Here is a 26,206-nt window from a genome sequence, read left to right on the forward strand (position 1 = left end):
TCCAAACAACTCTTTAGAGACAAGCGAAAACAAACGATAGTGACCTAATTATGAGATAAGCCATTTTTAAAGCAAAAAAGAATGAAAAGAGAAAAGAAAAGAAAAGCAGCTAGATTGATGGTTGCCATTGTGTTACTGGTTTCTAACATTGTACCTACTGGTAAAGCTGACCCTGTGTCGGCGAGGCTGAGCATGGTTTTCTTCTCAGCACAGGATCTGCCTAGCGGATCTGCCTGTAACACCCATCAGAACTGGTTCTCTCCTGGCCAACCTCTATAGCTGCCCTTTGGCTGCTGCCTTTTGTGTTTGTTGTTCTTCTTGACCCAGGAAGCACCGTTCCTGGGAACTTCATTTCATTCCTCATTGCCTGCTTTCCAACCAAGTCTACGTGATTAGGTGTTCTCTTTAGGGGTCTAATAGTTGATCTTAACTTGATTAACTGAGAAGCACCAAAGAGCTGAGCTTACCTGTGGCCGGGCCTGGCGGGGCATTCCAACAAGATAGCTCCTGGGGGAAAGGCGAACTTGGAATGTAGGTGACTGGGGCTCAGAAGAAGGGACAGGTCAAAATGACCTGGCAGCTCTGGTGTAGGTATTTCTTCTAATTCCTGGGGGTCCTGAGTGGAATCCACTCTTTTCTGTCTTCCCCATAATGGTATGGAATCCAGTATGAGCCACAGTAAATCTCTCTGTGAAGTTGATTTTGTTCTTAAAATATCTTCTCAGAGTAATGACTTACTGTCTGTATCACAGAGATCTTTAATTTCTTCAAATAGAAATGGAAGGTTCAAATGTAGATGAACGTTACTATGGCTTTTTAAAATGTTACAATGGTATATTCAGTGTGGCCAGTAACTAGGGAGATGGATGAACACCTTCCCAAGGAATTAGAAGCTGAAGAGGCAGCCAGGCAATGAATAGGAAGCAGCTAAATTAAAAATGAGATAAGCTTAGCGTATGGGGGAAAAGATCACCAGTCTTGAAAACGTGAAAAAGAATATTTATCTATGCTTTTCCTTCTTTATTTTTATCCCACTTAAGAAGTTCCATCATTTCATGGCTATGAAGGCGCCTGGGTCTTCATGTTGCCCTGACATGACCTATGAGTTGTTAGCGATTTCAACTTCTGGGCATGCGCGGCCACAGGACGACATCTCTCCTGCTTACTTCTCTTTTCTGCCTGTTGTCATTACAGTTCAGTTCACTCTCCCCACTCTCAAGTGTTATGAAGCACAGCAGACATCCAGGTTGTTGATTCTTGACTAATTGAATAAGCAAATCTATACTAATATGTTCATGATGCTTCAGAGTATTAGAGACAGGAGCCTTTTAGAGATATTGGATTTTTCCTCTGTGTCTTCATAGGATGACTTCACAGGTAGAGGGATGTCAGGGACGATACAGAAGCATGGTAGCATGGCTGTTTAGATAGCTGGCTGATTATTATTATTTTTTTTTTAAATTAAACTCTGGACCTTTCTAAAGTCATCCTTGTGTTGAGGAAATAAATCAGAACTTTAAAACCAAGTCTGTTATGGGTCACCACACAGGAAATTAAATTTGAGCTATAAATTCACATTGAGGAAACCAAGCTTACGGGACGAATTGAACCAGAGCCTCTGTAACATGCTCACTCCCAACACTCCAGCCTCCTTAGCTTCTTCCCATTCTTTACATTCATCAAACTTGCCCCTTTCCTCCGAGGGAGCTCTTTGCCATTACCTCAGCTCATGTTCTTTTTATTTAACCATGTGTAGGGTCAACTCCCTGAAGTGGTTCCCTTATCAGATATGCCTACTCTGTCGGACATGGCTTCCTCTCCACTGCTCTTTATCCTTGATGCTATCTATTTTCTTCAGAGTACTTATATATTGTTGAATAGTGTGTGTATTTACTTCCATTGTTTCTCTTGCAAGCTACTAGAGATCAGAGATTGGCTTTCTGTATGCTGAAGTAGAGTTCAGTGTTTTATGTACAGCCCCTACTTAGGGAAAGACTTTGAGTGCTGCAATTGAGCATGGAGCCCACAGTCTTGGTAAATCTAAGGCAATGCTCTTTTTGTTCTTCAAGGAGTTTTCTTAGGGCTTTGTGTTCATGTCCTGAAGCCACTGGGCCTCCACCATAGAACATTCTGTACAACCTCTTCTCATTTTCAAGCGTTAGTAGAAACGCATTGCCTAGCCACTTCCTGAGAAGACTTCAAGGATGGAGAGTTTCCAGTGTGTGTGTGTGTGTGTGTGTGTGTGTGTGCACGCCTGTGTGTACATGTGGAGGTCAGAGGACAAACTCAGATGCTGGTCTTTCCATCTTGTTGGAGACCGGATTTCTTTATTGTTCCCCCGTCTACCTCAGGATAGCGGGCCTGTGTACCTCTGGAGATTGCCCTGTCTCTGTCTTCCATCTCACCATGGGGCGCTGGGAATAACACTGCCTTACTGCCCCTTACATGGTTCTAGGAATTTGGGCCCAGGTCCTCATGCGTGTGTGGTAATAAGTGCTTTATGAGCGGAGCAAGCTCCCCAGTCCTGGCTCCCAGGCCTCCAGAATATCCTCTATTCGGAAGTTAGAAGTGAGTTCTCAGAGGAGAAGCTAGGTTGAAACAATGCTACAAGGCTAAGGATGTGGCTCAGGAAGTTCTGGCATGGAACCCATGCAGCTTAGTTACTTCTCTGGGCGGCGGGCATGACACAACAGAAGAGAAATGGAAGAGGAAGGGCTGGGAGGAGGATCAGAATGACCGTAAGTCGGCATGTGCGCCTTGGTTACGGTCTCTAGTCAACATGGAGGTGAGTGCTGAGCGGGTGGGGTAATTCTCGGGCTTCTGGAGGGGAAATTACCAGTTCCTTTCTATCCTTCCTGTGACTTAACCAGGAATAGAGACTTTTTCTAAGTTCATCATCAGGGAGGGAGGGAGGGAGGGAGAGAGAGAGAGAGAGAGAGAGAGAGAGAGAGAGAGAGAGAGAGAGAGAGAGAGAGAGGGAGGGAGCTGGGAAAACATTAATTACAAACACGTTCAATCCCAGTGTACTCACCAGAAAGATGCAAGAGATTTTCAGGAATGCAGGTTAACGGTTGACTTCAAAGAATGCAGGGCTCCAGGACCTAACCTTTAGGGCTGTTCTTCCTGGAGGGGGTGTTGATCTAAGTGTGTGCAAATGACTTGGTCATATTCTATGATTGTAATAATTACAATACATGATGGCTACTGCTATTCATACTCAGGGCTTCTCTAGGCTTTGTTTTCCTCTGACGAATTTCTCAAATGTTTCCAGCCTACTGTAAAAAGAAACAAATAAAAAAAAAAAAACAAGGTTTCTGTAACACATGTAAAATTTCTTGAGGTCTTCAGAAAAACAAAGAAAAGAAGACCTCCCCTAAGTGGCTACACACTTGTGTGTATCACCATTGAAGGGATCATCAGAAACCTCTAACCCCTCTCCCAAAGACTTAAGACCAGCAATGTCCAAAATCTATTTGGCTAAATGCCTCATGTTTCAAGCTGCATGTTTAGAAGAAACTTATTCCACATGCTATTAATTACTGTACACATAATTAAGGCCTTCCAACAAGTTAAAAGCATCTCAGAGATCCATTTCCCTTTAGAAACTGAAGTTTCTTTGGATTTACTTCTTAACTGAAGCATCGAGCATGCTAGCTCTCCCCAGCCTGGCCTCTGTTTGTAGCTGATGTTTGATGACCACACAGTCCAAGTCATTAACGTGAGGTCTGGCATACAGGAAGTGCTCTGTATTTATGGGATGGATAAAGAATTGGATGGCTCTAAGGTTTGTGATCCTTGGATTCTCACTCAGAAGCCCTGACTTCAAAAGAGCCATTTCCCTCCTTAAGAAAGTTTCCTAAGACTGGTCAATTGAAGTAGATAAAGCCGGGCAATCAGAACCTGTCCTTCCATAGTTCTAGAGTCTGGAAATGTAAAACTAAGAGATGTGCTCTCTCTGTTGGTTCTGGGGGGAGGGTTTTCATTGCCTCTTACAGTTTCTTGTGGCCCTAGTGCTCCTTGGCGGTAGCTAAATAATTTGCTTCTCTGCCTCTTCTTGTGGCCTTCTTCTCTCAGGGTTTCTCATCACTTATAAGGACAGTTACCAGGGGGTATTCCTGAATGAAACTTTCAGAACCCATACAGTCAGAATGGCATTCTCTACCTGAAGTCAACTCGTGGGTTGTGGGTTGTGAACCTATGTTTTAGAGAGCCACACTCAACTTCTGGTGGATTCGTGGAAATGTTCAGCATTTACAGTGGTGAGAAGGGCTAGTTCCTCTGATCGGTTTCCTCACTAGCGCTCCGGACTTAGATTTCTCTGGAGTTCTGTAGCTAAGAAGGCTGCGGATGTGGTTCATGATTAGGTCTAATTTAGAATAAAAGATGGGGTTGGGGGGGGCGAATCAACATTTCACCCACAGATGGGAAACGTTGACAAGTGGTTTGCTGGGAGAGGAAGTCACGTTACACCCAGCCCGATGATGCCTGCATGATGTATTAGGGATGGGTACTTGATATACAGAGGCATGAGTGATGACATCTTCAACAGCGTGGTGGTTAGCATGGTATAAGGCTGATTTCACAATAGTCTCCACGTTTGGCCCTCTAAGACAGAATGCCGGTTTGTATGGAGATTAAGTCGTAAAGACAAGGTCAGATACTCCTGGGAGCAACAGCTTGAAATGAAAGCCTCATGAATTCTCATCCGGAAGGAGACCAGGAGTAGACTGCAGCGACTACATCGAAACCATCTGCCTTGAATTTGGCAGCAGTAAAACCGGAGATCTTCCAGTGTACAAACACCAAAAGAAACAGCACCTTCCCCGTAAGGTACCGACGTAACTAAAGAGCCAGAGGGAGAAACTTTCAAAATTCTTGTCACGCTGGTAAACATCTTACTGAGGGGACATGATGGAGACTGAAAATCCTCAGGAGGTGGAACAAAAGTGACCTTTGGTTTCAGCCAAGCAAGGAAAAGGGTTTTGCTGAACCCCTTCCAACCCCCTCCCCCCCCCCCCCCAAAAAAAAACCGAGTCAGAGCTGACTAAGTGGAAGAATTGGTGAAGAAAAGGAACAAGGCATAGAGAGGAAACGGACAGAGGTGGGGCAGACATACCCAAGAGATTAGAAAGAGAATTTAGCCCCACAGGAAGACCTTGCTGACAAAGCTGTCAGCTGCTGAGGGACCTGGGAGTAATTAGAATAGAGGTTTTTTTTTTTTTTTTTTTTTTTTTTTTTGGTTATTGTTGTTGCTCTAAGGCTGAATTATCGAAATGACCTTTTGCCCCATAATGGAAAAACGAAATAAAAACGTGAAACATCCAGTGGATAGACAAGTCATGTATACATCTCTAAGTGAAAGTAGAAAGTACCTGTAACTCCAAGCGGTTTAAGCTAGATGCGTATTTGGGATCTTAAGGGGAAGATCGTAAAGGTAATTTTTCTCCTTCCCCTCCTGTCATTGGGAATTTGGTGATTTCCTTGCTGTTTCAAAGCACGGGGGATCCCACCTTAAAGGTTCACGTGAAGATACTGGAGATTTATACAGAAGGGAAGCTCACACTTGTCACATGGTCACCCTTGGCTCTGTGCCAGGAAAACAGCTTCGTATCAACACTTCGAGCCTCAAAGCGCTAGGATCAAGCTTTTTCTACAGCTTCAGCGTCGGCTTGCCCCATCGGATTCACCATCGGATTCACCCTCTCCCCGGCTGATGTTTAGTTATTATTGTTGACTTGACTTGATCTGAGGGTCACCTGCTATGCTGCCTAGTTCTTACATCAACTCAAGCCAGAATCATCTGGGAAAGAGGGATCCTTTATTGAGAAAATGAGAAAATGCCTCTGTCACATTGGCGTGTAGGCAGCAAGTCCATTGGGACATTTTCTTGATTGACAATTGATGTGGGAGGGGCCCAGCCCACTTAGGGTGATACCCAGTTCCCGGACAGGTGGGACTGGGATAAATGAGAAAGGAAACTGAGTAAGCCTCGGGGAGCAAGGCGGTAAGGGGTATCCCCTGCCTCCCATGCCTCTGCTTCAGGTCCTACTCACAGGTTCTCTTCTCTAGGTTTCTACCTTGCTTTTCTGACTTTGCCTCCCGTGCTGGATTGCGCCCTGTAAGTCAAACACATCTTTTCCTCTCCAAGGTGCTTTGGTCCTGGTGTTTTGCCACAGGAATAGAAACCCTAGTAAGATAGCCAAGAAGAAGGAACCCCGGTTACTTCCGTACTAGCATACCATTTAATGTACGGATCAGCAGTACTTTTCCCAGTTTTCCCTCCAGAAACCCGTTATCCCATCCTCACTACTTCTATGTGGGAGCTCCCTTACCCACTCACACACTCCCTCCTGCCTCCCCACCCTGGCAGTCCCCAACACTGGGGCATCGAGCCTTCACAAGACCAAGGGCCTCTCCTCCCACTGATGCCTGACAAGGCCATCCTCTGCTGCATATGCAGATGGAGCCATAGGTCTACCCTGTGTATTCTTAGGATGGTGGTTTAGTCCCTGGGACCTCTGGTTGGTTGATATTGTTGTTCTTCTTACGGGGTTGCAAACCCCTTCAGCTCCTTCAGTTCTTTCTCGAACTATTCCATTTGGGACCCTGTTCTCAGTTCAACGATTGGCTGCAAGCATCCACCTCTGTATTTGTCAGTCTCTAGCAGAGCCTCTCAGTAGACAGCTATATCAGGCTCCTGTCAGCATGCACTTCTTGTCATCCACAATAGTGTCTAGGTTTGGTGACTGTATATGGGATGCATCCCCATGTGGGCAGTCTCTGGATGGCCTTTCTTTCAGTCTCTGCTGCACACTTTGTCTCCGTATTTCCTCCTGTGAGTATTTTTGTTCTAAGAAGGTCTGAAGCATTAATATCTTTTAAGAAGTAAGCAGCTGAATCAATAAGGCTTTAGAACTTCGAATCTAAGGCTTTAGGGTTACAAATACTCCCCACCCCCAACTCAGTGTTTTCAGTACTGGGCATAAGCATTCTCAGGTTTTGGGGCCCCCAACAATGCTGCTGAGTCCTAGCCCCTCAGACAATGTCTGCTCTTCACAGCTACATCTGTTTTGAAGACTTGGTCTATTATATCCCCGTCTATCCCCTTCCTGCCTAATTGCCCCATTAGAACACACATTCATTTGAAATTTCCTCTTTGAGCAGTCGTTCTTCCGAACTGAAAAGTTGCCAGATCTCCGGTTTAGCCGGAGGTTCTAGTTCTGTGGAGTTTGTTCTGCTCTTTTATGGAGGATGGAGATGGTAGTGATTGGTGGTGGGTTTTAGTGTCTCATATATGATAAAATTAGCTTCTAGGGGTATTTCTCCAGTCACGGTTGGTCATTGTGTTGCTGACAGTTAATCTCTGTTTTTAATACAAATTTTAGGAGTTTTTATTAAAGTCCACTTAAAGTAAAATGCTTATTAATTACCAAAACAATACTCAAGGGGATATCTCAGTGGGTAAATTGCTTACCACCAATCCTGGAAGACCTTGGCTTGATCCCTGGCACCCGTGTGCAAAGCCAGGCATGGTATATGCTCATGCAATCCCAGTGCTGATTGGGTGGGGGTAGGGACAGGTGGGTGACTGGAGCTCCGAGGTGAGCTAGCCCAGCGGAACCCAGGAGCACCTGGTCCCAGTGAGAAAACCTGTCTCAACAAACAAGGTGGATGGTTCCTGAAGAACAACACCCTAGGCTGACCTCTGACTTCAGCACACATGCACACGCCTGTTGTATACGTGTACGCACATACACAACCGCACACAAAATAGCAGGGATTAATGTGTTTATTGTGTCAGCATTTTGGCATTTTCCTGTCTTTCCTGTTTTGTAACTTCCTTTTTCTACTAATGGATTACATTTATTTACTTTACACCCCTACCCCAGTTTCCCCTCTCCTGTCCTCTCAGTCCTTTATCCCTGCCTCCCCTCCTCCATCCACTTCTTTTAATCTTTTCTGTCATGGACAGCTTTTAAATATTTTCTTGGAAAAAGAAAGCCCTTTCTATAGATGTTTGAATGAGGACATTCTACATTCTAGGCACTGGGCTAAGGCGCAGAACGTGAAACAATGCTCGAAACACACCCCAGCTTTGTCCTTTTAGGATCTGACCATCCATTAGGCAATTCAGATGATAGAGAAATGATTTTTAAGTGAATATTGCAAAATTGAAGATGCAGAGTGTCTTTAATTTGAAAGGGCATTTTGTAATCCTATTACCAATGCAAGGGGGAAAAGACAGTCTTTGGAACATTTTATTTTGTTCTGCCCCTCTGCCTACCTGCCATTTACCACATCCTTTGTCAGCCCTCCCCTACATCGAAACCTCTTTCCCATCATTCTCTGCTTTCCCTTCATACCACGGGTGGTTCACTATCCCCGTTCTGTTATATGTCTCTTCCCTCTCTCCATCAACGGTTCCTTTCTAATTTCACACATTTTACAAGCACTCCATATTAAACACACAAACCTAAAGGTTTGACACTAGGGTCCTCATAGGATTGAGAACACAGAACTTCTGCGTTTCTGGGTCTGGATTTCCTCAGTCAGTATACAACGTTTCCAGTTCCATCCATGTACTTGCAAATTTCACATTTCACTTCACATTTCACTTTTCTTTACAACCATTGTGCATGGCTACGGTATTTTCCTTATTGGCCACCAGTTAATGGGCATCTAGACTGTTGGCATGTCCTAGACATTGGAACCAGAGTAGCTGTGAACAGGGATGGGCCTGTGTCCTTGTAATAAGAGGTAGGGTTCTTGGGCCTAGGCCTAGGGTGGCACAGCTCAGAGGTGTGGCACAGCTCGGTGATGTGGTACTAGACCCATCTCTGGTGTTTTGAGAACCTCCCCACGGGTTTCCACAATGGCTGAACCCGTTTGCACTCCTACCAACAGTGCCCCATTCCCCAATCCTTGCTAACACTTGTTGTCTTTTGTTTCCTTAGTCCTTCTGACTGCAGCAAGATGAAACCTCAAAGAAGCTTTAACGTGCATGTTCTTTTTTATTTTTCCATCTTTATTAACTTGAGTATTTCTTATTTACATTTCCATTGTTATTCCCCTTCCCGGTTTCCAGGCCAACATCCCCCTAACTCCTCCCCCTCTCCTTCTCTATGGGTATTCCCCTCCCCATCATCCCCCATTACCGCCCTCCCCCAAAGAATCCCACTCACGGGGGTGGGGGTGAGGGGGGAGGGTTCAGTCTTGGCAGGACCAGGGGCTTCCCCTTCCACTGGTGCTCTTACTAGGCTATTCATTGCTACCTATGAGGTTGGAGTCCAGGGTCAGTCCATGTATAGTCTTTGGGTAGTGGCTTAGTCCCTGGGAGCTCTGGTTGGTTGGCATTGTTGTTCATAAGGGGTCTTAAGCCCCTTCAAGCTCTTTCAGTCCTTTCTCTGATTCCTTCAACTGGGGTCCCGTTCTCAGTTCAGTGGTTTGCTGCTGTATTCTGGCTGTGTCTCTCAGGAGAGATCTACATCCGGTTCCTGTCAGCCTGAACTTCTTTGCTTTATCCATCTTCTCTAATTGAATGGCTGTATATGTATGGGCCACATGTGGGGCAGGCTCTGAATGGGTGTTCCTTCTGCCTCTGTTCTAAACTTTGCCTCCCTATCCCCTCCTAAGGGTATTTTTGTTCCCCTTTAAAAGAAAGAGTGAAGCACCCACATTTTGGTCATCCTTCTTGAGTTTCATGTGTTCTGTGCATCGAGGGTAATTTGAGCATTTGGGCTAATATCCACTTATCAATGAATGCATACCATGTGTGTTTTTCTGTGATTGGGTTACCTCACTCAGGATGATATTTTCCAGTTCCAACCATTTGCCCACGAATTTCATAAAGTCATTGTTTTTGATAGCTGAGTAATATTCCATTGTGTAGATGTACCACATTTTCTGTATCCATTCCTCTGTTGAAGGGCATCTGGGTTCTTTCCAGCTTCTGGCTATTATAAATAAGGCTGCGATGAACATAGTGGAGCACGTGTCTCTTTTATATGTTGGGGCATCTTTTGGGTATAAGCCCAAGAGAGGTATAGCTGGGTCCTCAGGTAGTACAATGTCCAATTTTCTAAGGAACCTCCAGACTGATTTCCAGAATGGTTGTACCAGTTTGCAATCCCACCAACAATGGAGGAGTGTTCCTCTTTCTCCACATCCTTGCCAGCATCTGCTGTTAACTGAGTTTTTGATCTTAGTCATTCTCACTGGTGCGAGGTGGAATCTCAGGGTTGTTTTGATTTGCATTTCCCTTATGACTACAGATGTTGAACATTTCTTTAGGTGTTTCTCAGCCATTCGGCATTCCTCAGCTGTGAATTCTTTGTTTAGCTCTGAACCCCATTTTTTAAATAGGGTTATTTGTCTCCTTGCAGTCTAACTTCATGAGTTCTTTGTATATTTTGGATATAAGCCCTCTATCAGTTGTAGGGTTGGTAAAGATCTTTTCCTAATCTGTCAGTTGCCATTTTGTCCTAACAACAGTGTCCTTTGCCTTATAGAAGCTTTGTGGTTTTATGAGATCCCATTTGTTGATTCTTGATCTTAGAGCATAAACCATTGGTGTTTTGTTTAGGAAATTTTCTCCAGTACCCATGTGTTCAAGATTCTTCCCCACTTTTTCTTCTATTAGTTTGAGAGTATCTGGTTTGATGTGGAGGTCCTTGATCCATTTGGACTTAAGCTTTGTACAGGGCAATAAGAATGGATCGATCTTCATTCTTCTATATGCTGACCTCCAGTTGAACCAGCACCATTTGCTGAAAATGCTATCTTTTTTCCATTGGATAGTTTTTGCTCCTTCATCAAAAATCAAGTGACCATAGGTGTGTGGGTTCATTTCTGGGTCTTCAATTCTATTCCACTGGTCTATCTGCCTGTCTCTGTACTAATAGCATGCAATTTTTATCACTATTGCTCTGTATGCTTGAGTTCAGGGATAGTGATTCCCCCGGAAGTCCTTTTATTGTTGAGAATAGTTTTAGGTATCCTGTTTTTTTTTTTTGTTATTCCAGATTCATCTGGAATAATGTGCATGTTATTGATGGCTAAGGGAGAGGAACTTATTTTTAAAATAGTCGCTCGCCATTTGTACTTCTCCTGAGAATTCTCAGCTCTGTTGCTTAGCCCACCTTTTAATCAGTGTGTTTCTTTTCCTGTGTTCATGTTTGGCTTCTTCTCATATTCTAGACAGTAATCCTCTGACAGGAGCATAGCTGGCAAAGATTTTTTTTCCCATTCTGTAGGCTGCCTCTTCAGTCACTAACACTTTCTTCTGTAATATAGAAGCTTTGTAATTTCAGAAGGTCCAACTTGTTGACTGTTGGTTATATTTTCTGGGTAGCTGGAGTCCCATTCAGAAGGCCCTCCATCTTCTTGTATCTTACTTAGCTACTTTTCTTCAGTGTTTTATGGTTTTAATTCTATAGGTCTTTTACTTCTTTGATTAGGTCTATTCCAAGGTATTGTATTCCGAGGCTAAAGTGAGTAGGATTGTTCCCTTGTTCTCTTTCCTCTCTGTCTTTGATAGGTAGACTACTGATTGGTGTGTATTAACTTTGTAATATGCCATTTTGATAAAGTCTTTATTAGCTCTAGGAGTTTTCTGGTAGAGTCTAGGATCAAACTCTAATGTAGAGGATTGTGTCATTAGGGAACAGGGATACATTGATTTTTTTCCCTTTCCCATTTGAATCCTTTTTATTTCCTTCTCTTATTGCTCTAGCTAAAATTTCACTTGAAACTTGACAACTTTGCCTTATGTTCAGTTACATGACTTTTTTTCATTTAACAAAATGGTGGCTGTTGGCCTGTCATAATGAATCTTCATTATGTTGAGATATGATTCCTCCATTCCTAGCCTCACAGTTTTTTTTATCATGAAGGAATATTATATATCTCAAAGGTCCTTTATGCATCATTTGAAAAGATCAGATGATTTCTGTTCTTGAGCCCATTTGTAATGAGTTACAACTATTGATTGACGTGTGTCGACTCCTCTCTGCACACCCAAAAGACGGCAACTTGATCATAGCATTGGATACATTCTTAAATTTGGTCTACAAGAATTTATTGGGAATTTTGGATCTATGTTCACCAGGCAGATTGTTTTAGAATTGTCTTTTATTTTTGTTGAGTTTAATTGGTTTTGATATCAGGGTAATATTCGCTTCATAAAAACAGTTTGGGAGTGGTCTAGTCTTTTTTTGTTTCTATTTTACAGCATAATTTAAGGATATTGGTGTTATTTCTTTTAAGGTCTGGTAGAATTCTTCACTGAAACCATGAAAGTGAAGATATTTAAATTTCAGCTAGAAGATATTTAAATGACTGCTTGTATCTTATTGACCTTTATAGTACAGATGCTTAAGTTATTTGGATCATCTTGGTTTTCCTTTGGTAAGTCATAAGCTTTTGGAAATTCAACTACTTCTTTTGAATTTCCATTATTTATCTTCAATTCTCTAAAATTCCCCAGTGTCTGTAATTTTGTCTCCTTTTTAATTTCTAATTTTATTTATTGGGATCTTCTTTCCCTTTTGGTTAATTTGTGTGCCGCAATTTTATTTTTTAAAAGACCAACTCTTTGTTTCTTTGATCTTTCTATTTCTATTTCATTGGTTTCTGCTCTGATCATTTTCATCTCGCTATATCTAACGATTTTGGGGTTGAATTGTTTCTGTTTTTTCAGGACCTTCAGTTTAATCATTAGATTGCTTATTTGGGTTTTCTCTATGTTTTTTCTAATGTACGCAGTTAGAACTACAAAATCTCTTATGACTATTCTCATTGTATTGAATACTTTGGGTATATTCATTTAATTCTTGAAATTTTAAAATTTTCTTCTTGATTTCTTCAATGACTCATGTTTTCATTCAATAACATGTTGTTTTACTTTCTAGATATTCATATGCTGTTTTCAGTTTTTCTTGCTCTTGATTTCTTGCTTGATATCCCATCATGGTCAGCAAGAACACAGGGTATTGTTTCAATGTCCTTGTATTTGTTAAGGTTTGCTTTGTGTCCTAATATGTAATCTATTTTGTAGGAGTTCCATAGAGTATTGAGAAGAATGTGTACTTTTTGGTGTTTGGATGAAATGTTCTGTAAATGTCAAGATATACTTTTTAATGATGTTATCTAATTACAGTGTTTATCTTTTTTATGGTTTCATTTTTCCATAATTTATCAGTTTAACTGTGAAAATGAGATATTAAAAGCAACCACTGTTGCCACGTCAGGGTTAATCTGTGATTTAGTATTTATTTTATGGATGAACCTCTATTTTGATTGTATATATTTAGAATTCTCTTAAATAGTATAATGTAATCTTATTTATTTCTTCTGAAAAGAATCAACTCGAAGCCTCTATTGTCAAATATTATAGCATCAGCACTTGCTTATTTTCTGGTTTCCTTTGCCTGGAATATTTTTCTTCCCATCTCTTTACCTTAAGATATTCTCTCTCTCTCTCTCTCTCTCTCTCTCTCTCTCTCTCTCTTTCTCTCTTTCTCTCTCTCTCTCAGCAGTAAGCTGTATTTCCTGAGGCATCAAAAATATGGATTCCATTTTCTTATCTAATCTCCTAGTCTGTGTCATTTGAGGCATAAATGCTATAATTTATATTAAGATTTATGATTGAAAGAACAGTACAACTGTGTATTGTTCACTGTCATTTTGTTGATTTTCTAGTGCTTAGGACTTCCATTGTCTTCTTTTGTTTAACAAGTATCATAGCATTATCTTTATTTTCAGACTGAACTATTTCTCCCAATACCTTTTGTTGGGCTGGCGTGGTGGTCATGAATTCCTTTAACCTGCTTTTATTATGGAATTTTTTTTTTTAAAAAGAACATCCTTATGACAGGTAGTTTTGCTGGGTATAATAGACTGTGTTGGCAAGTGTGATCCCTTAAGAATTTGGAAGACATCACTCACTCTGTACCCTTCTTGTTTTCATGGCTTGAGTTGAAATGTCAGCATTTGTTATAATGAGCCTTCCTTTACACATGCTTTGGCCCTACTTTTTTTCAACTTTCTGTATAACTTCTTTGCTCTACATATTTGATGGTTAGCTCTAATATAACACAGATAATTTCTTCTTTGGGTCTGCCTGTTTGATATTTTGTCTACTTCTTGTAGCTGGATAGTCTCTTTCCTTAGATCTGGAAATTTTTCATCTATGATTAAAAATATTTTGTTAAGTTTTTGAGAATTTTATATGATGTATTTTAAGTATATTGACCCCAACTAACTTCCTTAAAACCTCGTGGATAAAATCCAATCACCCAAACTTCATGTCCTAATGTTTTTGAACTCTAGTTTCTATCATCTGTATATATTCTTCAGGGTGTGGGATGGAATACTGGCAGTACTATGATTGATTTACCAAGAGCTATACTTTTGAAGGAAAATTTCCTCCTCTAAAAGCCACTAACTTTCCATAGATAGTTAATGGTGGGGCTCATGAATTCTTCCCACTCCATGCTAGAATATTAACTGTCTTGATCTTATGCAGTTCTTATTCAGGTAACCACAGCCACTGGGAATTCATGGATTTAGTGGTCCTGTCATACCCAGAAGGCATTTTTCCTATGGATCTTCCCTTGCCTCTGGCTCTTACAATATTTCTACTCCATTTTCCATGATGGTTCCTGAATCTTAGGTCTTCTATGATTTTACTAAGAATATTTTCTATGCCGTTTGTTATTAAATTCTTTCCTTTCTCTTTAATTTTTCATTTTGTTTTATATGTGAGTGTTTTGCTTGAATTATGTATGTACACCCCCATGTGTGCTTGATACCCATGGAAGTCAGAAGAGGGAATGGGATTCCCTGGAATTGGAGTTATCAATGATTGGGAATTACCATGCGGGTGGTGGGAATAGAACCCTGGGTTTTGGAAAGAATGAATATTCGTAACCACTGAGCAATCTCTACAGCTTCTTCTTCTCCCTCTTGTGTATCCATGATACTCAGGCTTTGCCTTTTTGTGGAGTACCAGGGTTCTTATATGTTATATTCATACATTTTTAAAATTTGGTGATTGACCTTTATTAATGATCAATTCTTCTATTTTGTCTTCATAGACTGTTTCTATTTCTCATATTATCTGTTCCATTGAGGAAGATTGTCCACTCAACTTTTCATTTACTCTATTTTGATTTTCATTTCCACCATCATTTTGATTCAGATTTTCTTCAGTATTTCTATCTCTTTATTATATCATTTTCATATCATGGGCTGACTTCCCCATTTTATTTAGCTGTTTGTATTTTCCTGAAAAATATGAAGTCTTATTTGAATCTTTTTTGGGGGGAAGGAACATATTTATAATTGTTTTTTTGAGTTCGCTACCTAGAGTTTTGACTAAGTTACTTTAATCCACAGTAATTAATGTTGGGTTGGTAATTTTTGGAGGAGGCACATTTTGTGGTTTTCATGTTACTTGCATTTTTGCTCTGGGATTTGGGTTATACTGTTGCTTAAGATTTTTGCTACTATTTTTGTTCTTTTAATTCAGGATGTCTCTCTTCTTTCAGTGGATTGTTTATAGTGTCCAGGAGAGTCTGGGTTATAGTACAGTTGTGGTGACATTTTCATCTGGTAGACTGATATTCCAGTCTGCAGGCTGTCTCCGGCCTGCCGGTATAGGGTGAGCTTTCACAGCAACACTCACTATCCAGTAGTTAACTCAGTATGACTAAACAGAATAGTGGGTAACTGGAAACAGGCACTTGCTAAGTATAGGTTAGTTTAGGAACTAAAAGACTCCACTGGTACTGTCTGTGCTATTGCATTAGTGTGAGGGAAAGGAAGTAAGTCTCGTGAAAGATGTTGGGCTGTTAGAGGGAAGTAGAGGAGAGACATTTGTAGGAATAATTGAGGCAGGAGAAAAAAAATGGGTAGATGTGTCAGAGCTTCAGTTAGCATAGGCTTTTAAAGAAAGGTAAGGATTTGTGCCCAGATAGTGTAAACCAGGTCAGCCTCTGGGCTTCGGAAAATATGACAGGAAAAAAAATGGGTATGAGAGAGAGAAAGTAAGAAAAGAAAGGGGAGAGACAGAGGCAGAAACAGAGAGATATAGACAGAAGAAGAAGAAGAAGAAGAAGAAGAAGAAGAAGAAGAAGAAGAAGACGAAGAAGAAGAAGAAAGAGAGAAAGAGACACACAGAGAGAGACAGAGAGACAGAGAGAGACACAGAGACAGATTGTGAGAGAGAGAGAAAGAGAGAATCATAAAAAGAATTGACAGTAGGGGATAGTATTAGCTTCCTTATGTGCCCTACTGTACTGTATTGATAAGACTTATCTGCGAATAGAGAGGTAGCTGGGTGGGGAGAGAAGGTATGGACTCTCTGGCAGATGAAGAAGAACTGTAGTTGAAGAGGTGAGTGGAGTAAGGTATAAGAAAATAAGGTCCCTGACCTAAAGGTTGAGTTTGTTCTTCTGCATTATTTGGTCTCTCTGGTCCTGATTTTTTTTTCCGGAGCTGAGGACCGAACCCAAGGCCTTGCGCTTGCTAGGCAAGCACTCTACCACTGAGCTAAATCTCCAACCCTCTGGTCCTGATTTTTACTGTTACCTTTCTTCTCCCGCTCCCAGAATCCCTTGCATGTAGGTTTGTTTGTTTGTTTGTTTGTTTGTTTGTTGACTGTTCTGTGAGCTGTGAACTGCTCAAGCAAACTGTCCCACTGAAGTTGCTGAGGCCTATACTTACCTGGCAGGGGAGATACCATGATCACGAAGGTGGTTTTCCCAGGGTGAGGCTTATCCATTGCACTCCGGATGTGCTGACCCCTGTGATTTCCCCAAATGTGGGAAACTCGACTGCATAATTTGTGGTAGTGGGGGACTGCGTTCGCGCTCTCCCCTGAAAATAAAATAAAATAAAATAAAAAAAGAAGAAGTTGCTGAGGCCTCACAGGGTCAGGAGCCACAGAGAAGCTGGGGTGTCTAAAGTGCTTTCAACCACATCCATGTAGCCTCGCCTCTCCTGTTTGCACACTGACAGTGGCCCTGGCAGCAGTTGTGGGTAACCCCATCTATGAAATCCCATCTTGAACCTCTTGTAGATTTCTTAATAAGAGTCTTTTAGTCAGTTTGCTTGGGGTAAAAACACTGCTATGGTAGTGCTGGCTAGCCAATCCAGTCAGATGGCAGAGGAAGTTCAGGGGTCTGAGGGCAGAAGATGTTAATGTTGATCAGGAAGTCCCGGGCCTGGAGAAGTAGTTGATGGAATGAAGAAACATTTGCGTTCTTTTCATCTCCCAAACTATAATCGGCCAGCCATTTCCTCACCACTTCCAGTTTGCCACCTTACCTTGAACCCTATTTTGAAGAATTATCTAATCATATCACTCTGAGAGAGAAACAGTATTGATACCGAAATGTTTGCTTCGTGAATGCATGGATCACCTCTGAGGTATATTTTCTTTAAAATCCTTTATCTTTGGAACTACAAAACATGAAGCAGTTACAATCACAGACATGTCTGTTTTGACTGCTCACACGAAACATATATTTTTGGAATACTTAGCAACCACAGCATCCAGTAACCCTCTGGCTGTGGATGATGGCAGAGAAGATGGGAACAGAGGAAGGTGGAACAGAACCTGGAGTCCAAGTCAGGGCTGTGTGTTCTTAGCTTGTTTAGCTGCGCCAGCCATGCTGCTTTCATAACCACAGACAAGCTAGGACAATGCCATGGAAATTTGGTTACAAAAGATTAGGGGAAGACATTTCAGTGAGACCTCTACAAACACTCTTAATTTAATTGTCTTAGATCATCATTTTACTCACTCTGCCTTGCGGGTTCTTTGTTCAGACAAATTTCGGAAACATTGTATTACGTAAAATTAAGTAGGTTTTCTTTCTTTTATTTATTTCTTTAAAATAGCGGGCTTTGCAGCATCTTTAAAGCTTTAATGTGCCTTGTGCCTGAAGGAGAAAAAGAGTATGCTGCATTTCTCTAATGTATCTGACCCAAGAGTCATTCTTCTGAGGATCCCTATTCTTAGTGCATGGGGGAACAATTGAGAAGAGATGTAGTTCACATGGTAGCCCTCATGGCCTGTCGTCCCACTTGACAGAAAGGAGTGCGAAGGGGGAGTCACACCTATGTGTGAAGAGCTTCCAGGGAAGGGAGATCTTAAAGGAAAGGGTTGTCTTGTCTGCTCTGAAGGATATGGGTATATGACAAGAGAGGTATAGCTGGGTCCTCAGGTAGTGTAATGTCCAATTTTCTGAGGAACCTCCAGACTGATTTCCAGAATGGTTGTACCAGTCTACAATCCCACCAACAATGGAGGAGTGTTCCTCTTTCTCCACATCCTCGCCAGCATCTGCTGTCACCTGAGTTTTTGATCTTAGCCATTAGTGAGGTGAAATCTCAGGGTTGTTTTGATTTGCATTTCCCTTATGACTACAGATGTTGAACATTTCTTTAGGTGTTTCTCGGCCATTCGGCATTCCTCAGCTGTGAATTCTTTGTTTAGCTCTGAACCCCATAACAAAGACACATGCTCCACTATGTTCATAGCAGCCTTATTTATAATAGCCAGAAGTTGGAAAGAACCCAGATGCCCTTCAACAGAGGAATGAATACAGAAAATGTGGTACATCTACACAATGGAATATTACTCAGCTATCAAAAACAATGACTTTATGAAATTCATAGGCAAATGGATGGAACTGGAAAATATCATCCTGAGTGAGGTAACCCAATCACAGAAAAACACACATGGTATGCACTCATTGATAAGTGGAAATTAGCCCAAATGCTAGAATTACCCTAGATGCACAGAACACATGAAACTCAAGACAGATGACCAAAATGCGAATGCTTCACTCCTTCTTTAAAAGGGAAACAAGAATACCCTTGGCAGGGAATAGGGAGGCAAGTTTAGAACAGAGGCAGAAGAAACACCCATTCAGAGCCTGTCCCACATGTGGCCCATACATATACAACCACCCAATTAGACAAGATGGATGAAGCAAAGAAGTGCAGGCCAACAGGAGCCGGATGTAGATCTCTCCTGAGAGACACAGCCAGAATACAGCAAATACATAGGCGAATGCCAGCAGCAAACCACTGAACTGAGAATAGAACCCCCGTTGAAGGAATCAGAGAAAGGACTGGAAGAGCTTGAAGGGGCTCGAGACCCCATATGAACAACAATGCCAACCAACCAGAGCTTCCAGGGACTAAGCCACTACCTAAAGACTATACATGGACTGACCCTGGACTCTGACCTCATAGGCAGCAATGAATAGCCTAGTAAGAGCACCAGTGGAAGGGGAAGCCCTGGGTCCTGCTAAGACTGAACCCCCAGTGAACGTGATTGTTGGGGGGAGGGCGGTAATGGGGGGGGAGGATGGGGAGGGGAATCCCATATAGAAGGGGAGGGGGAAAGGTTAGGGGGAATGTTGGCCTGGAAACCGGGAAAGGGAATAGCAATCGAAATGTAAATAAAAAACACCCAAGTTAATAAAGATGGAAAAAAAACCCAGCAATTTTTCTGAACTCTTTGTCCAATAGGGATGAATTCCTCATACTGGAACTATGAGCATCAAGGAATAAAGACTGGTGGGTGATAAAATGTAATGGCTACTTTATTTGTTCACTCATCCCATGGCAGGACTTTAAATTTCACTTGCTAAGCAAGTAAATATTAGCAAGAAAATTAGTAGTAGTAATTATCATTATATTATAAACATATAAATATTTTTAAACATTGCATAATCATTATTGTAATAAAGATAATAATCTTTCAAAAAAAAGGAAACCAACAGCACATTTGTGGGGAGCACAAGGGAAAGCTATGCCTTTGCTACAACTGTCAATCATTTCACAAGGTTAGCTAAGTGGAGACGTGTGTGGGAAATTGGCCCCAGATACAGAAGAGCTGGAAGAGGAGACACAGATACCCTCATAGCAAGACTTCCTTCTGTCACCACACAGATGGTAAGCACAACAGGGAGCCATGATGGTGTGACCAAGGAGGAGTGACAGAGGTGACAAAGTGACATTTGAGGCCATAACGGAGGCACACAAGACGACGGATGCTCTCTCCTCACATTAGCAGTGCCTGTGGAGAGCCCACTTAGCCCTTTGAATGCTCCCTGTGACCCCAGCATTCTCCCACTCAGCTCTAAGGTCATCAGAAATTACAAAATCAGAAAACAGGTTTTTTTTGTTTGTTTGTGTTTAAGTCCAATTTTTCTCTGATTCTTTGAAGATGTAGCACATGATAGAGTTCTCACAACCACTCACCACATTAAAGGCATATTTTTAAAACCATGAACAGCCAAGACCTAGAATTATTCTCCAAAGGCAAGTGTGTCTGGATGTGTGAGTCACTCACGCTGGTTTTAACTTCGTGATCAAGCTGATTTACATCTATCGATAACAGATTGGCTTTGTGTTTTTAGATGGCATTCTATTTATTAGCCCAGCAAAGCAGTGGATGGATGCTATAGTTGGAAAAAATAACCGTCCTCAGAACCTAGTATCTGACCATAAAGACCATTTGTTGTCCAACTTGATATACGTAGCCCGTGTTTGCCCCAGGCGAATGGTAACTGACATTTGACACAGAAGAGACCCAAGTCTGCCATCAGATTACAGTGTCTCCCTGGAGCTCTGTAGGGCTTGTCTCCACATTGGAGATCTAAGCAGGGCACAAAGTAGAGCTACAGGCGTTGAGCAGGCCTGCGAACTAAGCCTGAGCCCTGTGTATCACACATGACAGCAGCCTTCTCTCCTGAGGTCACACTGCAAATGGAAATTGCAAGCAGCACTTTGGTCCATAACAAGTGCTGAGCTGTGGGAAGGAGAGGGGAGAGGGGGGGAAGGGAGGGGAGGGGAGGGGAGGGGAGGGAGGGTGGATTCCTTGAGGAGGAGATGCCTTTCTCCTATGAGACATGAATTGGCAGCAACTCACAAGCAGCTCTCAGCGAAGGTCAGAGACAGTGGTCATCATTTTAAACCCCCACCCCTATAACTGGGTACTGCGTCCTTAAAAACCAACCAACAAATAACGAGTTAAAAGAAATAAAGTAAATCAACACACCCTTTCTTTTAGGATATTTCTATGACAGTCACCTTTCAGTGATTCGGCCTCCTACCTTAAGATCTGATGTAATTTCTGGTTGGAATACAAATCCCTCTGGGTCATGAACACACTGAGAAAATGTTACACGAAAGACTGGGGATATAGCTCAGTGGTCTAATATTTGTCTAGTATGTGCAAAGCCCTGGGTTTAACCATTAGCATTGACTAAAATAAATAAAAGCTGCACTAGTGTGCTGCACCACTCCTTTTGTAGATAGGAAATCTTTTTATGATGAGACTGTGACTTTTATTTTGATAAGATGTTGGGAGAATCTTTTTCCTTTCCTTTGCTTTCCTTATTTTTTGAGACAGGGATCTTTCTATGTAGCCCTGGCTGTCCTGGAACTCAGTCTGTTGGGTTGAACTCAGAGATCTGAATGCCTTTCCTTCCTCCTCTGCTAGAATTAGAGTCATGCACCACCACCACCCAGCTTCCTTCTTTATTCATTAAAATTTTATTTCATGCAATATATTTTGAGCATCTTTCCCCCCTCTCTGAATCCTCCCAGATTCTCCTTGCAGCCCTGTCCACCTAATTTCATGTTCTTTGTCTCTCAAAACAAAATAAAACAAAACGAGTAAATGAAAAATCAAAGCAAATAAATAAAAAGCCAATAAAAGAAACAAACAAAATTACCCAAACAAAACAAAATTAAACAAAAAGCCCACAAACCCCCACAGAGTCTGTGTTCTGTTGGCCAGCTGCTTTTTGTCTCAGGGTCTGTCTTAGAGTGTGGTTGATATATCCAGTGTTACTCACTGCAGAGAACTGATTTTTCCTTTCCCGACTTATCAATTTCAACTAACTTGTTGGGGCAGAACCTTGTCCACTTGAGGGAACCTTTTTACGTAGAGAACTTTGATTTTTATAGACAGCAGAAGACTCTTTCATATGTATATCTCTGCAGCAAAGATTTGACTCAATTCATTAGGCAAGGAGCTTTCTAAAGGATTTCTATAAACACTGTGTTTTGAATATCTACACGAAACTCAATTTTAATTTTGTAAAAAAATATGAATGCTAAATATATCCATTACCAAAGTTTAACACAGAGAAACCCAGAGACACATTCTGTATCATCTCACTCTTAATTTTGGCAGACAATCATATTAAAAATAAATTTTAAATTCAGGGCTGGAGAGATGATTATTCAGTCAGTGACCAAGAACCCTGACTTCTCTTGCAGAGGACCTGGTTCTAATTCTCAGCACACACATGGCGGCTCCCAATTGTCTGTAATTCCAGACCCCAGGGATTGACGCCCTCATCCGGGCTCCCAAGATCACTGCATGAATGTGATATGCAGACATCCAGCATTCCCATAAGCATAAAATGAATAGAACTTTAAAATTTTTTTTAAATAAAAATAATATTCTCAAGAAATGTTGCCTTTATCCAATTTCTGTATTGAAATTTCTTATTCTAAATGTGTTCTGTGAGAAAGTGGGCCCATAAATTTGGAATGTAAAAATCAGAGAAAAATACCAACAGCTCAGTAAGTAGGTAATTCCCCAGGCTTGTGAGAAGTCCATGTTTGCTTGCCTCCTTATATAATTTTCAACTGTACTTGCTCAGTTACACTGAAATAATATATATTTGGGAGGTGGGTGGGCAGGGTCTTATGTGGGCCAGGCTGGCCTCGAACTCAGTCAAGGATGACTGGAGTAGCTGAGCCTCCTGCCCCTGTCTCTCAAGTGCCAGGATCACAGCCCCACACTTACATCCTGCTTTGTACTGAAACCATTTGAAGGAACCAAGGATGAGCAAGGCTGGCCTTGCTTTGGGACCTGAGACCCTGGCAAAGCACTCATTTCCTGCTTCCGGAAAAGCTTGGCTCATAGAATCTGTAATCATAAATTATTTCTTGGACACAGATTGATGCTTTTGAGACAAGATCTTGCCAAGTAGTCTAGGCTGGTTTTGAACCTATGATCTTTCTGTTTTATCCCCTGAGCACTGGGATTACAGGTGCGTATCATCATGCTTGGCTCAAGATTGATTTTCGAGAGGGGACTGCACATTTTCTTCTTCCATATCTGATGTAAGCTCTCTATTTGGAAGAGAAAGTAAATCAATACATATATAAAGTGTTAGAGAAGCCAAATGCCCTAGTTTTACATGGCATACTTGTAACAGACCGTCACATGGTGCCCAATAAATACATATAAATCATACCGTTATGTACCAGTTAAAAAATCAGAAGCCAGGCATGGTTGTGCACACCTGACATTATAACATTTGAAATGCTAAGGCAGCCAGATAGTGAGTATAAGACCAACTTTGGCTACACAGTAAGTTTCAGGCTAGTGAGACTGTCTCAAAACAAAAAAGATGATAGGTGATATAATTCAATGGTAGAGAGGTTGCCTACATGTGTAAGGCCTTGGATTTCATCCCCAGGAACACACACACACACACACACACACACACACACGCACGCACGCACGCACGCACGCACGCACGCACACACACACACACACACAGAGAGAGAGAGAGAGAGAGAGAGAGAGAGAGAGAGAGAGAGAGAGAGAACACAAGGTTTGCAGGGCTCCTAGTATCTAAATGAAACAGCCTCATTTGGTAAATAGTGTTTTGCTACACAGTATCTACAGTGGTGACCAGGAAAGGTAAATGCAAATCACTGAGTAGCAAGTTCAAACTCAGCCTTTAATCACGCTGGATGGTATGCTTCCATAGCCACAGTTTTCTTTGGAGAAGCAAATAAATTGAAAGAAATCATGCAAAGTCACTCTATTCTGATCCCAAAGGCTTACTTTATGTTTATTGTCCTGCTGCTTGCCATAAATATATTCAAATGAGGACTCTAAGATGTTTGTTTGTTTTCCTGTGGGAATTATTCTAAGGAAGACAGAACTCTTATTAGACACAGAACAGGGTTGCTCCACAATCAGGCAAAACTTAGCAGCAGGAAATGTTGAAGAGTCACAAGGGGCCAAGCATGTCCTTGGAATGGACCTTTGAAATCTTTTCCTTTAAATTCTCTTTTTTAAAATCTTTTCTTATTATCATGTATTTAATAATTTAGTGATTACACAACTACCGGATTTTATATTACAAGAGGTTTGGTACGAGATCGTTTTATTACATCTACCATACATCTATAACAACCTATCAATATTGAGTCTGCTTTAAGAGCTGTATGAATAGAAAATCCTACTGAGCATTCTTGTTATATTTTCTTCCATAGGAAGAACAGTATCAACCAACCAGACTCCTCAGAGTTCCCAGGGACTAAACCACCAACTAAAGAGTACACATGGAGGGAGCCATGGCTCCAGATGCATATGTAGCAGAGTATGGCATTGTCAGGCATCATTGGGAGGAGAAGCCCTTGGTCCTGTGAAGACTCCATGCCCCAGTGTAGGGAAATGCAAGGATGGGGAGGCACAAGTGGGTAGGTGAGTGGGGGAGCGCTCTCCTAGAAGCAGGGGGATGGGGGATGTTTTAGAAGGTTTCCGGAGGGGAAACCAGGAAAAGGGATAACATTTGAAGTATAAGTAAATAAAATATCCAATTAAAAAAAAAGAAATAAAAGATTCCCTTAAACTCTCTAAGCATCAGACACTTAAGGCAGCATGAATACAACCAAGTACCCAGACTAGAGAGAGCATACTCCTCTCCTAAAGGGTAAAGTCACGGGGTGTGTGGGAGACTAGGAGAGTGAAGAGCATGGGTAGAAGGAAGTAGAGAGGGGGAGGATGGAGGGAGGGAGAGCAAGAGAGAGAGAGAGAGAGAGAGAGAGAGAGAGAGAGAGAGAGAGAGAGAGATTACTCAGATATGTAGACACCCAAGGCAGCCTCTTCTTGTACCTGTTGCTAAGGAGTGAGATGAGTAGACCTAACTTTAGGCTGGTGGACACTCAGGGTGGGGAGGCTGTCTTAGGTAGGATGTAACCAATAGTAATCATCTTTTATTCTCACTGTCAAGTGCAGTAACACAGCTCATGCTGCGACTCACTGATGGTTGATAAGGCTGAGATAATAATCTCCCCATAGAGAGTTTAACAAACCCTACAAGTTCTTATAGGTCATCTACCTCTCTTCCCAAATTTCTATTCTGGCAATTTCAGAAGAACTTCATCTTAAGAGTTTTTTTAGGACCAAGGTGATAGTTCTACAAGGAAGAGATAGGCTGTCACCTGACTAAGGGAAACAGCTTGTTTAGGTGTTTTCGATCCCTTCCGATCCCTTCTGCTGTGACCTGAGCAGAATGGAGTGGGGGACAAAAACCACAATTACGTGGGGCAGCTGCTAGGGCCATGGCATCTTTAAGGGTTTGTGTACTCTGAATGTCACCACACCCAATCTGTGTACCACTCTTAAACAGACAAAACCTTTTCCCCTATGTGAACAGAGAAAATAACACATACAACCTACCTGGCCTGTCTGGTATGGCTCCAAAAGGTTCAAGCTTGAAAACTGAGTCCTAGGGAAAGAGACACAGTAATCATTGTTTCCATATTACAAAGCTGGGCCATATTCCCTCAAATTAAAAAAAAAAAGGAAGTCCTGGGTTCTACATTGTTTTACAATGTTAACTTTAGGCACCATTTTGGCAACAGTCTGGTATCTGAATTCAGATGTCTCTATCACAGTTGGGTTTAAGAGTCAGGACACTGTGTATATGCCTGTATCTTTGTGAAAGATGACAAAGGAGGAATAAGTTGTTGGAGAAAATGTAAGTGACACTTGGGGTAGAGAGTGGTGATCTGGTCCATGGTCCATGGTGTCTGGGAGCAGAATATCAAACACAGAAAGCTGGAGGTAGGAAGTCTACAGTTGTCCGTTCTACCATGCTTCTGGATAGGACAAGGTGGAAGGTTGGGGCATGTGCACAGGGATCCTGTGACAGAGTCAAGAGATGATAGTAGTAGGAACGGGGGAAATTCAGGGGCCAAGTGCTGCGGTCGTGGTGGTTCTAGTGAAGGTAGCAATGGGGAAGGAGGTAGAGGAACAGGAAGACAAGGATGAAAAGGAGGGAGAAGACGATAACAAAGGAGGAAGAGGCACATGATAAATGCCATGTACAGGGCTGGGCATAGCCTGCTGCACGCACTGTGTGTA

At 41.8% G+C, this 26,206-nt stretch overlaps 1 non-coding gene across 1 annotated transcript; it reads left to right on the forward strand.

The window, feature by feature from the left end:
- The first annotated feature begins 16,717 nt into the window (after positions 1–16,717).
- On the forward strand, positions 16,718–16,881 carry Rnvu1-6 (RNA, variant U1 small nuclear 6). Its single transcript, XR_005501709.1, has one exon. It is a non-coding gene; the product is annotated as a U1 spliceosomal RNA (small nuclear RNA).
- The last annotated feature ends 9,325 nt before the right edge of the window (positions 16,882–26,206 follow it).

Source organism: Rattus norvegicus, chromosome 2 (assembly GCF_036323735.1).
Source record: "Rattus norvegicus strain BN/NHsdMcwi chromosome 2, GRCr8, whole genome shotgun sequence".
Lineage (NCBI taxonomy): Eukaryota > Metazoa > Chordata > Mammalia > Rodentia > Muridae > Rattus > Rattus norvegicus.